This window comes from Canis lupus, chromosome 19 (assembly GCF_003254725.2).
Source record: "Canis lupus dingo isolate Sandy chromosome 19, ASM325472v2, whole genome shotgun sequence".
NCBI classification, from domain to species: domain Eukaryota; kingdom Metazoa; phylum Chordata; class Mammalia; order Carnivora; family Canidae; genus Canis; species Canis lupus.
Genome location: NC_064261.1, coordinates 40,076,134 through 40,091,473, shown reverse-complemented (window position 1 = coordinate 40,091,473; position 15,340 = coordinate 40,076,134). Strand labels below are relative to the sequence as shown.

Sequence of the window (15,340 nt, the reverse complement as noted above, 5' to 3'; positions counted from 1 at the left end):
GTAGTGTATCAGGTTGATTGACCTGTGAATATTGAACCATCTTTACCATCTCTGGAATAAATTCCATTTGATCACAGTGTTTGATTCTTTTAACACATGTATTGTTGAATGCAGTTGCCTGGTATTTAGTTGAGGATTTTTGCATCTACATTCATAAGGGTTATTGGCCTTTCCTTCCTTCCTTCCTTCCTTCCTTCCTTCCTTCCTTCCTTCCTTCCTTCCTTCCTTCCTTTCTTTTTCTTTTTATTTAATTTTTTTATTATTTTGTGTGTGTGTGTATGTGGTTTCTTTGTCGGGTTTTGGCATCAGGGTAACACTGGCCTTATAGAATATATTTGGAGGTTTTCCTTCGTCCTCTATTTTTGGAAGAGTTTGAGGAGAATAGATATAACTCTTTTTAAAATGTCTAGTAGAATTCCCTTTTTGAATCCATCTAGTCCTGGAGGTTTATTTTTGGTAGTTTTTTGATTACCAATTTCATTGCTTGTAATTGGTCTGTTCAGATTTTCTATTTTTCCCTGATTCGGTTTTAGATTACGTGTTTCTAGAAATTTATCCATTTTTCTTGGTTGTGCCATTTGTTGGCATAACAATTTTTTGTAGTATTCTTATAATCCTTTGTATTTCTGTGGTGTCAGTTGTACTCTCCCATTTCTGATTTTGACTCTCTTTTTTTTCTTGGTAAGTCTGGCTAAGAGTTTATTAATTTTGTTTATTTTCTTAAGAGAACCAGTTCTTCATTTCACTGATTTTTTCTTTTTTCTTTTTATCTTTATGTCATTCATTTCTGATATTTATTATTTTCTTCCTTCTACTCACTCTGGGCTTTGTTTGCTCTTCTTTTCTAGTTCCTTTAGGTATAAGGTTAGGTTGTTTGAGTTTTTTCTAATTTCTTGAGATAGGATTGTGTCACTATATATTTCTCTCTTGAAGTGAGATTTTTTATTTACTAAAAAATAATAATGATGATAATAATTGCTTTTACTGTGTCCCAAAGATTTCAGACTGTTGTGCTTTCATTTCATTCATCTCCAGGTAATTTTTTTATTTCATCTTTGAATGCTTTGTTGATCTAGTGGTTGTTTAATATCATGTTTTTGAACTTCCAAATGTTTGCATTTTTCCAGTTTTTTCCTTATGATTTATTTCTAGTTTCATACTGTTGTGATCAGAAAAGATGTATGGTATGATTTCAATCTTCTCAAATTTATCAAGACTTATTTTGTGGTCTAATATGTGATCTATTCTAGAGAATGTTCCATATACACTTAGAAAGAATGTGCATTCTGTTGTTTGGGGATAGAATATGCTGTCTATACCTGTTATGTCCTTCTGGTCAAATGTGTCATTCTGTTTTCTTTTTTATATAGAGATTTTTAAAATTATTATTTATTTATTTGACAGAAAGAGACAGAGTGCATACAAGGAGGGGGAGCAGCAGAGGGAGAGGGAGAAGCAGGCTCTCCACTGACCAGGGAGCCCCATACGGGACTTGATCCAGGACTCTGGGATCATGACCCGAGCTGAAAGCAGATGATTCACTGACTGAGCCACCCAGACACCCCCAAAGACACTGTTCTCTTGTTTATTTTCTGTATGGATGATATATCCATTGATGTAAGTGGGGTGTTAAAGTTCCCTACTATTATTGTATTACCATCAATTTCTCTCTTTATATTTGTTAATATTTGCTCTATGTTTTTAGGTGCTCCAGTGCTGGGTGTGTATTTATACTTCTTATAACCAATGGTTGGATTGGTCCTTTTATCATTATGTAAGACAGTTTAAAGTTTTTAATGTACTCATATGGGTTATGCCCAGAAACTTGTAACTGGGTAAGGAAGAGAGGTTAGAAAACTGGGAAAAACATGGTTCTGGTATGAGATAACCTTGGGTCCATCCCAGCTGTGCCACTTATAAATTCTGTGACCACGGGAAAATGTCACTATCAGTAAATTACATGAAAATGCATATCTTATATCTAAATAAAAGACACCCTCCTTTCCCTTTTTCTATCCCATCCTCTGAGAAGTCTTTCCAGATCCCCTTACCCTGAAGTTCCAGGTTCCCCAATTGCTCCAGTTCCTATTTCATTCCTTTCCTTTCTTCCCCTCCAACTCCACACTTGTTTAATTATCTATCCCTGACACATTTTGTGTGGCTAATGTATGCTTTTCATTGACTCCATTTACTGGTACTTAATATGCATAGGTATTGTTATAATACTTAGCCCTCCAACCACAGTCACCCAGTGAGAAACATGATATGCTTGTTTTATAGTTGATGAAATGAGGCTCAGAGAAGTGATATAAACTTGTCCATGACTTTTTTAAGGTGAATTAAGAGGAAGGAATTCTAGGCCAATGTGACTCCAAATGCTATGCTCTTATCTATTTCATTAAACTGCCCATCCAAGGAGTAGTTTATATATGTGCTTCTGTATGTCTCTTCCAACAGACTAAGTTGTTCAAAAACAGAGCCATTGTTTTCTGAGTAAAGGTAGGTAATGCAAGAACTGAACAGTCACCTATTACAAGCCATCATTGACAATACATACTTTTGATTGCCCATTGTACAAGCCTTCTTGAGGCCTGGGATACACAAAAATGTACAAGATGCTCTTCTTGCCCTCCAGAAACTCAAAACCAGATGTAAACATAGGACCTTTACATAGAAAGCAATATGAGATAGCATATCTTTATTTCCCCAGGAAGAACTGCCAAATCCAAGTCCCATAGGAGGTCAAAGGAAGGAGATCATCAAGAGCTGAAATGAGATAAACAGAAGTGGAGCGAACACTGCAGGCCCATAGGATTAAGCAGAACTTTAGAAGCAAGATCCTATGTGCCTGGAGGAAGGAGAGACTGATAAAGGGGGAGGGGCAAACATTGGAGGCAATATAGAACAGAGAAGGTATCAAAGATAAAGCCAGACACTAGTTAGAGTGTTAAGGATAGATTCTAATCAGTAATATCCTATTGGAATAGGAAAAAGTGTCCAGCATGAACTGAACCCAACCTTTGATTTGTGCAGAGGTAACTGGGCATTTCAAAGGAAGGGTGAGAGAAGAGGGAGGGGGTGAGCAGGGTCTCAACAGAGTCAGGAAGTGAAAAATGACAAAAAGCAGGAAGAGGGTTGGTCCATGTGAACCCAACCTGGGTTTGCTAACCAGTGCTTATTAAAGTTAGGCTCCTACCCTCTCACAGAGACTGAGAAATTGGGGCCCTATCTTTAGGTGTTGGCTGGAAGAAAGCAAATTCTTTAATCAGCCTTTAGTTTTCTCAGGCAGGCACTTTAAGAGGACTAGGGTCATCCTAGGGCTGCAATATTGAGCTGTTAGAAACCATGCTAAGTGTTTGTTCAAGTCTTTATAGGCTAATATTGAGGCCTAGTAGAGAAGAGAGCTCAGAGGAGCCTGGCTGCAGTTTGGTCAAGGACAGCCTCTGCCAGGGGCAGCTTCTAGCCAGCAGCCCAGGCATGGACAGAGTTCTCTATGTAGAAGACTGGATTGATAATGAGAGGTAAGGTGGTGATTTTGAACTCCCCCTTAGAGGCTGGGCAAGCACCAATCCCAATTTGCCCAAGACTAAGAGAGGGGTTTCTGGGCATGGGAAACATTTGGTGCCAATACAGGAAAAATCAGGCAAACAGGACCCATTGATCATCAGCCCACTTGGAGGCATCAGGCACCTGAGACAGGTTATTGAGCAGGAAGGTACTGTAAGCATTCATGATTTTAGGTGATTCCTCCTGCTGTAAAACATTAAAGATCCCAAGCCTCACTGGCCATTTAGAGAATCAGATTGTGTGGTATGTCACTCTGCCATGGCACACTAGTTCCGGCCGTCTTAGTCACTGTTCCAAAGTTTCTGAGCTAAGTCTAGGTCTGCTTCCTCTACTTTGAGAACCTCAAACATAGAGCATTGCACTTCACGAACTGTCTGAGAAGGAAGGACCACTCATTGCTAGATCTGCCTTTAAAGAAATTGAGGAATTATTTGATGCCAGAGGCAAAAGGACCAGATTGGAACACACTCCTCCACGGTGTCTAGCCGTGTGAGTCTGGACATGATCTTTCTATTCCTTAAGCCTCAGTCTCCTCATTTGTAAACAGAGATTAAAAATACCACCTAGTTTACAGGGCTAGAAGGAGAATTAAACGAGATTATGCATGAAAGGCCCTTACCAGGGTGCCTGTAATATATGAAACATTAAGTAAACAGCAGCTATTGTTGTAATTGTGGTAGTTGGTTTTGTTATTAAGCATGGAAGAGAAGCATTTATTCAGTGTTTAAAGGTCAGCATCCTGAAACATTTCCACAGGGTTAGATTTTCAGGTGAGAGAAACAAACACGAGGAATCTGTCACATAAATAGAAGTTGACCCTGGGTCCCTTAGACTTATGTAATGGCCACTCAGAGACGTCTGGAAAAACAAAGTAGATTCGTGAAAAATGCTTGTATTGCCCTGAGCGTCATCCATCAGTGGGAAAGGCTTCACCCCAGATTTTATTTCCTATGTTAGGAGAAGGCCAAAAGAAGGGGAACAAAATTCAATTAACAAAAACATAATTGATTTCAGAAATCCATACACAGAGCATCACTCTTGCTCCTCAAGGAAAACACTATCAGCATCAAGGGTAGTTAACACAGAGAGTTAAACACTTATTTATTAATTTTTTAAAATATGCTCTTCTTTTAAAGCCTCAGGAGCAAAGTATAATCAAATCACTCTGTAAAATATTGACACTGGATTATCGCTGCAGTGATGAGCAAAATCCAAATGAGCAGTGTAGCAAGGTACCTGTCGAGGCCCCCTCAGTCCCAAGAGGCCTCTAAAAGGGGTGGCATGAGCAGCTAGCTTAGGATCCTTTAAAACCCCAGAGCATGGCCCAGCCCCAGAAGTCCTGCCACTACCCTGACTACACAAGTGCCTCCATTTGGCCCACTTGGCCTTCTCCTGCACTCACAGCCCCAAATAAGTCCAGGTTTTGTCACCAGTAAATTCTAGTACCAGACATGACTTCTCTAAAGCATCAGTTTTCTCATCTTTGCAATAGGAAAGACAAGATTTACTACCCAGAATTATTCTGAAGATTAAAAGGAAATGTATGTGAAGCCCTTAGCTCAGTGCTTGGCACACAGCAAGTGCCCAAGGATTTTCCCCTCCCTGTGCTCTGAATCTCGTAGTTCCCCTGACTCTTTCAGACTGCCAACTCACACCTTTTCCCAGAACATTATGGTGTGGGTTTAGCAATTATGTCTCATTTCATCAGTATCCATTTTCCCAACCTAACAACAGGGTCAATCCTTTAAAGCCAGAGATGGTTGATTATTTAATAAACACATAGCATGTATGTACCAATTTCAGCTCTAAATCTTGACAAACATTGTTGTTAAGTCCTCATAACAACCCTACGCTCTTCACCACCAGACCCCCTCCACTTCAGACTTTCACACCCACAACGCCTACCACGGGGAAGGTCCAATCAAAACCTGTCAAAGGAAAGATGACTTAGTCAACACATGTCACTTTGAACAAGAGGAAACTGGAAAACAGTGAGGTTATATAGTTGATCCTAAGTCAAAAGGGCAATTGGCAAGTTTATTATGGCCCAAAGTGTCACATCCCCAGGGGCTTGCTCTTCTGGCCATGCCATCTGAATGGTGTTTTGAGAGAAGAGTTACACTCTGATGGAAGGACAGGAAGAGAAGACATTTGATCCCACATTTGGCCACATGAAGGCCACATTTCCCTCACCTCATGACCCTACCCACCATGTCCCAAAAGGAGCCTTCACACACAGGGTCAGCTATTCCTACTTACCGGCTTTTATTTTCAAGAGTATTTAGTGTTACGCATGTACAAGACAGCCAGCTAAACTTGAGGCCAGGAGAGTGAGACAGAGGCCCAGCCCAGATCCCTCATAGGCTACTGCGTGGGCAAACTTTCACAGACTTAAAACAAAAATCTCACTTACTGGAGGTTTTCCAAACCAAATTCTGGTGGGCTGTGGAATTTTTTGCAGGAGTCATTCTACAATTTTTTGCTACTTAGTAAAGCAGTTTTTAAAAATTCCAGAGAATACACTGCTGGGGATTTAACCCAAAGATACAGATGCAATGAAACGCCGGGACACCTGCACCCCAATGTTTCTAGCGGCAATGTCCACAATAGCCAAACTGTGGAAGGAGCCTCGGTGTCCATCGAAAGATGAATGGATAAAGATGTGGTCTATGTATACAATAGAATATCCCTCAGCCATTAGGAAGGACAAATACCCACCATTTGCTTTGACGTGAATGGAACTGGAGGGTATAAGGCTGAGTGAAATAAGTCAATCGGAGAAGGACAAACATTATATGGTCACATTCATTTGGGGAATATAAAAAATAGTGAAAGGGAATAAAGGGGAAAGGAGGGAAAATGAGTGGGAAATATCAGAGAGGGAGACAGACCACGAGAGACTCTTAACTCTGGGAAATGAACAAGGGGTAGTGGAAGGGGAGGCGGGCAGGGGGTTGGGGTGACTGGGTGACGGGCACTGAGGGGGCTACTCGATGGGATGAGCACTGGGTGTTACATTATATGTTGGCAAATTGAACTCCAATAAAAATAATAATAATAAAATTAAAAATTCAAGATAATAAATCCCTAATTTTAACCATTTGTAGTCTATCGATATGTTACCCTGTGCTGCCAAGAAAACTCACTGCTGTCTTGTGACCTGGGCACGGTCTTAGGACTCAGGGACCTGGGTTCAAATCTCGACCCCTGAACTTGGTAGCTGTGGGGTACTGGGCCTTGTACCTCAATTTCCTCATGCTTAACAGGATAATAAACACAGTACCTACCACGTAGGCTTGTTTTGAGCATTAAATGAGTTTATGTGTGTGTATGTATACATATGTACGGACATAGATGTATATATGTACACACACACATGCACAAACACACATATATAGAGTATACATATAGTATAGTGTATTTACTATGTGTGTATATATATATTTATACACACACGTATACACATAGATATACATATAACTATACCTATATAGTATATAACTATACTTAATAGTTATAGGTACCTATTAAGTATAGTTATATATGTAGATAATTTTGGGTTGAATTGTGTTCCCCCAAAATTTATACATTGAACTCCTAACCCCCAGGACCTTACAATGTGACCTTATTAGGAGAATGGGTTTTTACAGAGATAATCAAGTTAAAATGGAGTCATTAGGATGGGCTCTAATCCAATAAGACCTATAAGAAGAAATTTGGACATAAAACACAAACAAAATTTTGAACATATGAAGGCGCAGGGAAAAGAACCATCTACAAGCCAAGGAGAGAATCCTGGAGGAAGAGGAAGAGGGAGAACAGATTCCTACACAGCCCTCAGAAGGAACCAAACTACACAGCCCTCAGAAGGAACACAGCCCTGTTGACACCTTGGTTTCAGACTTCTAGCCTCCAAACTGTGAGAAAATAAGTTTCTGCTGTTAAACCACTCAAATTTGTACTTCATTACAGTAGTACTAGAAAACTAATAATTGTTTGTCTGTGTGTGTATATGTGTGTGCGTGTGTAGAGAGAGAGGCACCACCACTCAACAGGGTACTCAAATGGGACGTCTGGGTGGCTCAGCAGTTGGGTGCCTGCCTCGGCTCGGGTGGTGATCCCAGGATCCGGGATCGAGTCCTACACCGGGCTCCTTGCGAGGAGCCTGCTTCTCCCTCTGCCTATGTCTCTGCCTCTCTCTCTCTCTCTCCCTCTCTCTCAAAAAAAAAAAAAAAGAAAAGAAAAAGGTATCCAAAACATGTAAGTAGTAGTACTTAAATAATTAGCTATTAATAGTGGTAAATATATTATTAATCAGAAGGTGTAGAGTTTACACTACACTTTTTTAAAATGTAGACCTGTTAGGGCACCTGGGCTCAGGTCATGATCCCAGGTTGCTGGGATGGAGTCAGGTTCCCTGCTCAGCAGGGAGTCTACTTCACCCTCTCCCTCTGTCACCACCCCCCCGCTCATGCTCGCTCATGCACACACTCTCTCTAATAAATAAACAAAATCTTTTTTAAAAATAAAAATAAATCAACTGCAGACCTGTGGAATACAAAATGGCACAAGAGGAAATGTAGGGTGGCTGCAGTCTACATGTATTCCACCAAAACACCGGGCTGGCCGGGCTCATCTCAGACCTAGACTCAGCCATAAGGGATGGACCATAACCAGTAATAATGGAGCCTCTCTACAGCTTGTTCTAAATCCTGAGTGCTTGTCCCTGGCTGCAATAAGTCAAACGTGAGCCTGTATCATCACTGATTTCATGCTGAAATAAACACTTCTGACTACTCTTCTTTCCAGCTTCAAAATGACTCTAATGAGAGTGTATTCTGTTACACAAAGGCAAGCTACCAAAAATGTTACATTTTATAGCTAATTATCTGCAAATTCATCCCAGTATTGCACAACCAAGTCACGGTGGGATTGATTAGGATTTGGGGAACTGAGGCTAATGTAAGATTGTGATTGCCATCCATAACCCCTTACTGCATATTTTGTATTAACCAAAACAGTCTCATTTTCTCTCATTGACTGCTTATAAGTAAATTATAAACTTGAACTGATGTAATATAGATTTGTACTGGCACAGATTCCCGATTCATAGCTGTGTCATGAGTTAGAGAACAACAGAACATTCTGTTTGAAAAGGAGGGGGATTGTGATCATTGTACGTCACCTTGACGAGGCCATAAGGTGCCCAGATATTTGGTTGAACAGTATTCTGGATGTGTCTGTGAGGTTTTCCTTCATGAGATTAGCATTCAAATCATTAGACTGAGGAATATAGGACATTTTCCAGCTTTCTAGTGTAGATGAGCCTCATCCAATCCACTAGAAGCATGAATAGAATAAAAAAGGCTGAGTAAATCCACTGGAAGCATAAATAGGATGAAAGGCTCAGTCCCCCACCCCACCCCTGACTGTCATTGAACTGGGACATAAGTCTCCTGCCTTCAGACTTGGACTGGAACTCACATCATCAGTTCTTCTGGTTTTCAGGCCTCAGGCTCAAACCCTCAAACCCCACTACACCACCAGCTCTTCTGGGTCTCCAGGTTGCTAACTGCAGATCTGGGACCTGTCAGCCTCTGTAATCACATTGAGGCAAATCCTTGTGATAAATTTGACGGAGGTAGAAATGGGGTGGGGAAAGGGAGGACAGAGGAAGGGGGAGAGAGGCAGAGAGAGGAGAAAGGGGAGAGAGGTCTCCTACCGGTTCTGTTTCTCCAGAGAACGCCGACTACTAACATGGGAGCTGTTCTGTTACTGGCTAATATTTCCTGTGCCTTCCTCTTTAGTAAGACCTGCATTTGGAATTTCATTTAAATAAGCTTTGCCTCCTGTAAGCATCGCTGCTGTGTTTCTTTCTGATAAGGAAGAATGGTGGCCAGGAAGCTCAGACACAAGGTTTTGTTGAACCAAGCAACAGCCCTGACCCCTACAGTTGGTATCTTTGCCTCCTGTTCATTCTTGGGGCACATTATAGTTGCTAAACCGGTTTAGTCATCTCACTCACACACCAAATTCTTTTTGGGAAAGTGTAAGCATAGTCAATAAATAATTTTGGTTGACCTTCAGATCCAAATTTTATCCGCATTTACCTTTATATGATAATAGTCAGTTATTTTCCATGAAAGAAATAAGTGAACAAAGTTTGGCTTTTCTTTCCCCCTCTTTTCTCCATCCACCAACAGGTATTTCCTCCAGACTACAACTGAATAATGTAAAAAAGTATGATTTCAAAATGTCGCATCACCTGACAGTTTCTGAAGCATCACCATGTTCCCTATAATTATTTTTAACTGTACGCTCAACAGGCAGATATATTGGCTTATCTCTTGCTGCCCAGGTTCCTGAAAGACAAAACATAGCAATTACTGTTAAAGGAAAGAATTATTTAAAAAATCATGCATCTTTAATGAAAGCCACAGGAATAGAAATATTATTATCTAGCGAGGCTGGTTCCCAGTTTGAGCCTCTCAAGAGCCTGTCCTGCCAGTAATTCTGCAGGGAGAGGAAAGAACCTTGTATTAGGGAGTCAGGATCCCAGGGTTCAGAATCCTGGGGTTCCAGTCCTACCCCTGCATTTAAGCAGCTAGATGACCTTGGCCAAGTCAATTATTCTTTGCAGATCTGAGTCATGTGCAGAGTTGGGGGTCTGGACTATAACACAGTTAAGGCAGTTTAGCATAATGCTTAGGGTATGGGTCCAGGGCAGCCAAGGTGACCTTGGATGAGTTACTTAACTCCTTACTTCTATTCCTTATCTGTGAAATGGAAACAATAACAAACAGACTTCCCTCCTGGATTCTTTATAAGATATAACCAAATTAATACAAGTAAAGTGCTTCCAGGGGTACCTTGCCCAGAGCAAAGCCTTCTTGAAATGTCAGCTATTATGATTATCTCTACAGTGTCTTATCACTAGAAAATTATTCAAATGGACTCTGATACCTCCCCCAAAGTTCCTAGTATTCTGAGAGAAGGAGAGCACCCAGTAACTTGGACTGGAACTCCCCATCATTTTATCAATCCTTCCAATATCACTATGAAGCAATTAGTACTGTCTCCATTGGACAGATGAGGAAACCAAGGCTTAAGGAGGCTAATTACAGTTCCAAAAGCATATGCAAGAAACTCAGATGCCACCAGGCCTGACGGCAAGCCTATACCTCTTCCATACCAGAACACTAGCTCCAGAACACGGGCATTCATTATTCAGAGTGGTGGTGGTTAGGAAGAAGTTTATTTTTATAAAATAAATTATAATTTAAGTGCACTGAGAAAATTTTATTTTTAAAAGGTCCCATACAGGCAGCCCGGGTGGCTCAGCAGTTTAGCGCCGCCTTCATCCCAGGGCCTGATCCTGGAGACCCGGGATCAAGTCCCACATCAGGCTCCCTGCATGGAGCCTGCTTCTCCTTCTGCCTGTGTCTCTGCCTCTCTCTCTCTCTCTCTCTCTCTCTCTCTCTCTCTCTCTCATGAATAAATAAATAAAATTAAAAATAATTAAAAAATAAAAAATAAAAAAATAAAAAAATAAAAAAATAAAAAAATAAAAAAATGAAGGATGCCTGGGTGGCTCAATGGTCAAGCATTTGCCTTTGGCTCAGGTCGTGATCCTGGGGTGCTGGGATCTAATCCCCTATCAGGCTCCCAGCAATGAGCCTGCATCTCCCTCTGCCTCTCTCTCTGTGTCTCCCATGAAGAAATAAATAAAATCTTTTTTAAAAAATTGAAATCAGACAACCTAAGTTTCAGGCCTACTTTTGACACTTAAAAGCAGAAGCATATATAGTCACTGTCTCAGATTGGAATAAAGACAACTGCAGGGTCTTCCTCATAATCTATGACAGTGGAGTAAAAGATGAGAAAGACTCCAATTTCTGCAAAGACCATTCTAATTATTTGGTTTTATCTTCAGAGAGTGGTAGTGTCTTACAAGTTTGAACAGTCAGCTACAATCTAAAATAGCACCTCTATAAATTCTTTCTTGATCCCTCCCATCACCAGGGGCAATTGGGAATTTACATCTGTTCCCCATTTGGGTATCTCAGTTCTACAAGCATCTATGAGACTGGATTGCAGGGATGTCTCTTGGAACGAGGTGGTAGGGTCCAGGAAGCAGAGACTACCCCCTTCATTATCTTTGTATCTCCTATGCCTTGGACTATGGTGTACTGAGTAAATGTTTGTTGAATGAGTGAATAAATCTTGGGATTCCATTTAGCTGTGCCTGGGTACAGAGCCAGCTACATAATTCACGGGGTCCAGAGCAAAATGCAAATTCAGAGCCCTTTGTTCAAAAAGTAGAGGGGAAAAAAGTGATGTTAAAGTACTCAAATATAAAGCTTTTTCCTTCATTCTGTGGTCTCTCCCATCACTTGTTATGGTGCCTTTTATTTGCTGTTTCATGTTATTCTAAAGAAAAAATTAAATATTAAAATTATTATCAATAATTTGTTCATTTTTATATGGTATAATGCTAGCTTTAAATGCAACTAGAAGAGACTTCATAGGTCATGTGCCCATGAAGTCAGCCCAGCCCGAATATAGTTCTAACAAATTGAGGAATAAAGGACAAAATTCAAGTTATCTCCTGGCATGAGCTTATACAACAGTAGCAAGCAAAGTCAAGAAAATCTGCCTGTGATAGGTCAGAAGGCATTGTGGAGTAGCTTTCTTCAGCTCATAACAACACTGAGAAAATCACCCATTTAACTGACTGCAAACCAGATTTACTCCCATGGAGATAAAATCCTTCATAGTACATAAAATGTTCAAGTAAGTAAAGTTTCTATCTTCTTTGGAAAAAAGAGACAATAGAGAAAATATGCTATTGATATAAAGAATTATGGATGGAGAAAATTGTTGGGTTTTATCTACTCATATTCCATTCTACCTTCATGCATGCAAGAGGCTGGCAAAATATTATATCATAATTATGGACTCCCCTAGTAGCTTCAGTATCAATGGTTCCTATTGTTCCAAGGTTTGCACAAGCCCATGAGCTCCCAGTTTGCATCACGCAGAAAAAGAGCAGGCGCTAATTGCATTGCATATTTATACTTCCCCCACGCCACCATTACCCACATAATTCCCTGTGAGTTCTAATTAGCTCAATCAGGGATGAAGGAGAATAAAATTTTAAGCAATTTCAAATAAATATGGGGCTTGCTACCACCACAAAATTTGGCAAAATGCTAACCTTACCCAAAAACACTTTCTTTATCTCCCATTTCTGAAGAAACTGGATAGCTTTTTTTTGTTGTGCTTAGATTTAATCAAGAATAATAGCTCTTAAATAATATTAACCTAGGTGGTTTGCATTTTGGTGTTTTCCTAGAATTGGAACCAGAAAAAAAAATCCATTTTAAATATAATCTTTGTTAAGTGATAGCTGTGAAGATAACCTCCAAAAACTGTCCCGTGGCTCCTTTTCTCTCCCATTTTATAATCTGCACTGTCCATAATCCTTATCTTTTAATCCTGTGCAAATTGTAATTAATGGTGCTTAGGAAAAGGCTATTCCTGAAGAGTCGGTCATACTCTGAGAAAAGAAGCTTAATTAATCCAGGTACCAATCAGTTTGATTTAATGTTTAGAGAAATATTCTTTCTTTTTTTCTTGGTGAAAGCACCTAAAACTTCTCTTAACATAACCAAGAGCAGCATAAGAGTCTCTCCTTTTCCCTATCACCTCATTATTAATTCATCTGGCTTCAGAATCTCAGTTTTAATCAGGGAGTTGGCTCCTGCGGCTGCACTTACAATCAGCTTGATGCCAAAACGGCCTCATGCAATCACCCTCCTCAAATCTATCCAGGCCTCTTGATGAAGAAAAGCATTCAGAAGGCAACACATACACTGAGACTCGGTTCCCAGTGTCTGATGCCTGATGCTCGGGGGCTCATACCCCCTGCCTTTTCCTTACCACCCAGTTTTGATCTTGGGGAAGGTCAGGCCAAGCAGGGAGAAGGAGCCCCAAAGAGACTTCCAGAGAGGATCTGAGGAGGAAGCCTACAGCACAGCCAAGCCTGGCCACCCAAGGACTGAATGCAGTCCCCCAACACATTTTGTTTTTTCCCACCTTCCACCCCCTTTCCCAGTATGTAGTCTTTTACTAGTGGCTAACATTTAAACAATAGAACTATCATATAAAACTCCAGAAATGGGAGGCTTGTATTCTGATCTATTAAAATAGGTTAAGTGTGGAATTGAGACAGCCATCTTTCCACAGGACAATGACTCCTTGTTCTCTGTCATTCCTACTCCACCAATCTGGTTTATTCTTTGACCTGCCTAGCTCCTACAGATGTTTGCATTCATTCTCCTGAATCCAAAACTCATGGTCCTCCACATGGGCCTTTTCCCCAAGCATCTCCAGATGGTGGTTGGCCTGGACCAAAGTGTCAGAGGCCATCAGCCCATTAAGGAAGAAAAATATATAAAGCAAAGCTCTACTCAAAGGATCATATTTCTAGAAACTGAAATAGAAGAATAATCAGGCATCATCATTCAATACATATTTACTAAGTACCTACCTTGTGCCTGGCACAGTTTGAGGAGCTGGAGATGCAATGGTAACAAGACTAGACCCCTGCCCTTACCAAGCTTCCCTTTTCTTGTGGGACAGGCAATAACTAGAAAAATAAATACATATCACATTTGGTAAACAGTAAGTGCTGAGAGACTAAATATACAAACGGCTGATGGCCAGGATATATGTGAAAATAGAGTTCTGACCTGCAACCTGCAACAACCTGCCCAGGAAACCAACCCAGGAAGCCAGCAAGCTAGAAGTCAGACTTGGAGGAAGTCAGACCACAATCTCTAGCGATTGTCCAGGAATCCAAACAATAACCCTGTAACAACTGGCCAGGACTTTATTAATAACTGGAAGCTTCCTACCTTTTACCCTTGCTTCCAAATCAGGACCAACCACAGAAAGCCAAATATAAAGCCCTGACCAATCACATAGAAGGCCCTACTTCTACTTAGTGCACCTACAGTTTCCACAGGACAGGAGCCTCCTGTCAGACCATACCTGAGGCCTTCCCTTTTTCCACTATGAAGCTTTCCACTCCTCTGCCTGCCTTTGAATCTCTGTCAAATGCAAAAAATGGTGGCTGACTTTCTTGCTAGAAGATGTCTGAATAAGTGGCCTCTGTTTATTCTCTTTTGGGTGCTCTTAATTTATTTCCATAGGGCTTTGAAGCAAAATAGAACAGATTAAGAGGACAGGGTAATGAGTGGATAGGGAGATTAGGAAGGAGATGACATCGGAGCCAAGTCTTGAGAAGAGAGAAGGAAGGATGGAGGGAGCCATATGACCAGTAGAAAAGCATTCCAAGTAGAGGAAACAGCAACACAAGGCCAGTGGAGAAAGAAGGCTGGCATGTTCCAGAATCATCAAGCAGAATAAAATAAGGAAAGATAGCTAAGGGAGCAAATCAGAGAGGCTGCTGCCAGCTGAATGCCCAACTGCATAGGGCTTGTCCAACTGCATAAGGCTTGCTAAACATGGGCAGAACTCTGACTTTCCTATTAAGTGGAACAGAAAGGCTTTCTTAGGTTCTGAGCAGGACAGTAACATGCCCAAGCTCCACTCAGCCTGCTGTATGGAGAATAGAGGGCAAGGGTAGAGGCAGCAGGGTGGTTACAGGCAATTACAATGGTGCTTGTGAGAGAAGATGGCCACCAGGCTTAGTGGAAATCAAAGAAGGTGGTGAGAGATCACCAGGTTTGGAATATGAATATTATTA

The 15,340-nt window shown here is 40.8% G+C and overlaps 1 long non-coding RNA gene across 2 annotated transcripts in view; it reads right to left on the bottom strand.

The window, feature by feature from the left end:
• LOC125753060 (uncharacterized) overlaps positions 1–15,340 on the bottom strand; it is a 144,417-nt gene that overhangs the window by 69,858 nt on the left and 59,219 nt on the right. For both annotated transcript variants that reach the window (XR_007403971.1, XR_007403970.1), the window contains exon 4: positions 9,833–9,929. This is a non-coding gene — a long non-coding RNA (uncharacterized LOC125753060). The remainder of the gene's footprint in view (positions 1–9,832; positions 9,930–15,340) is intronic.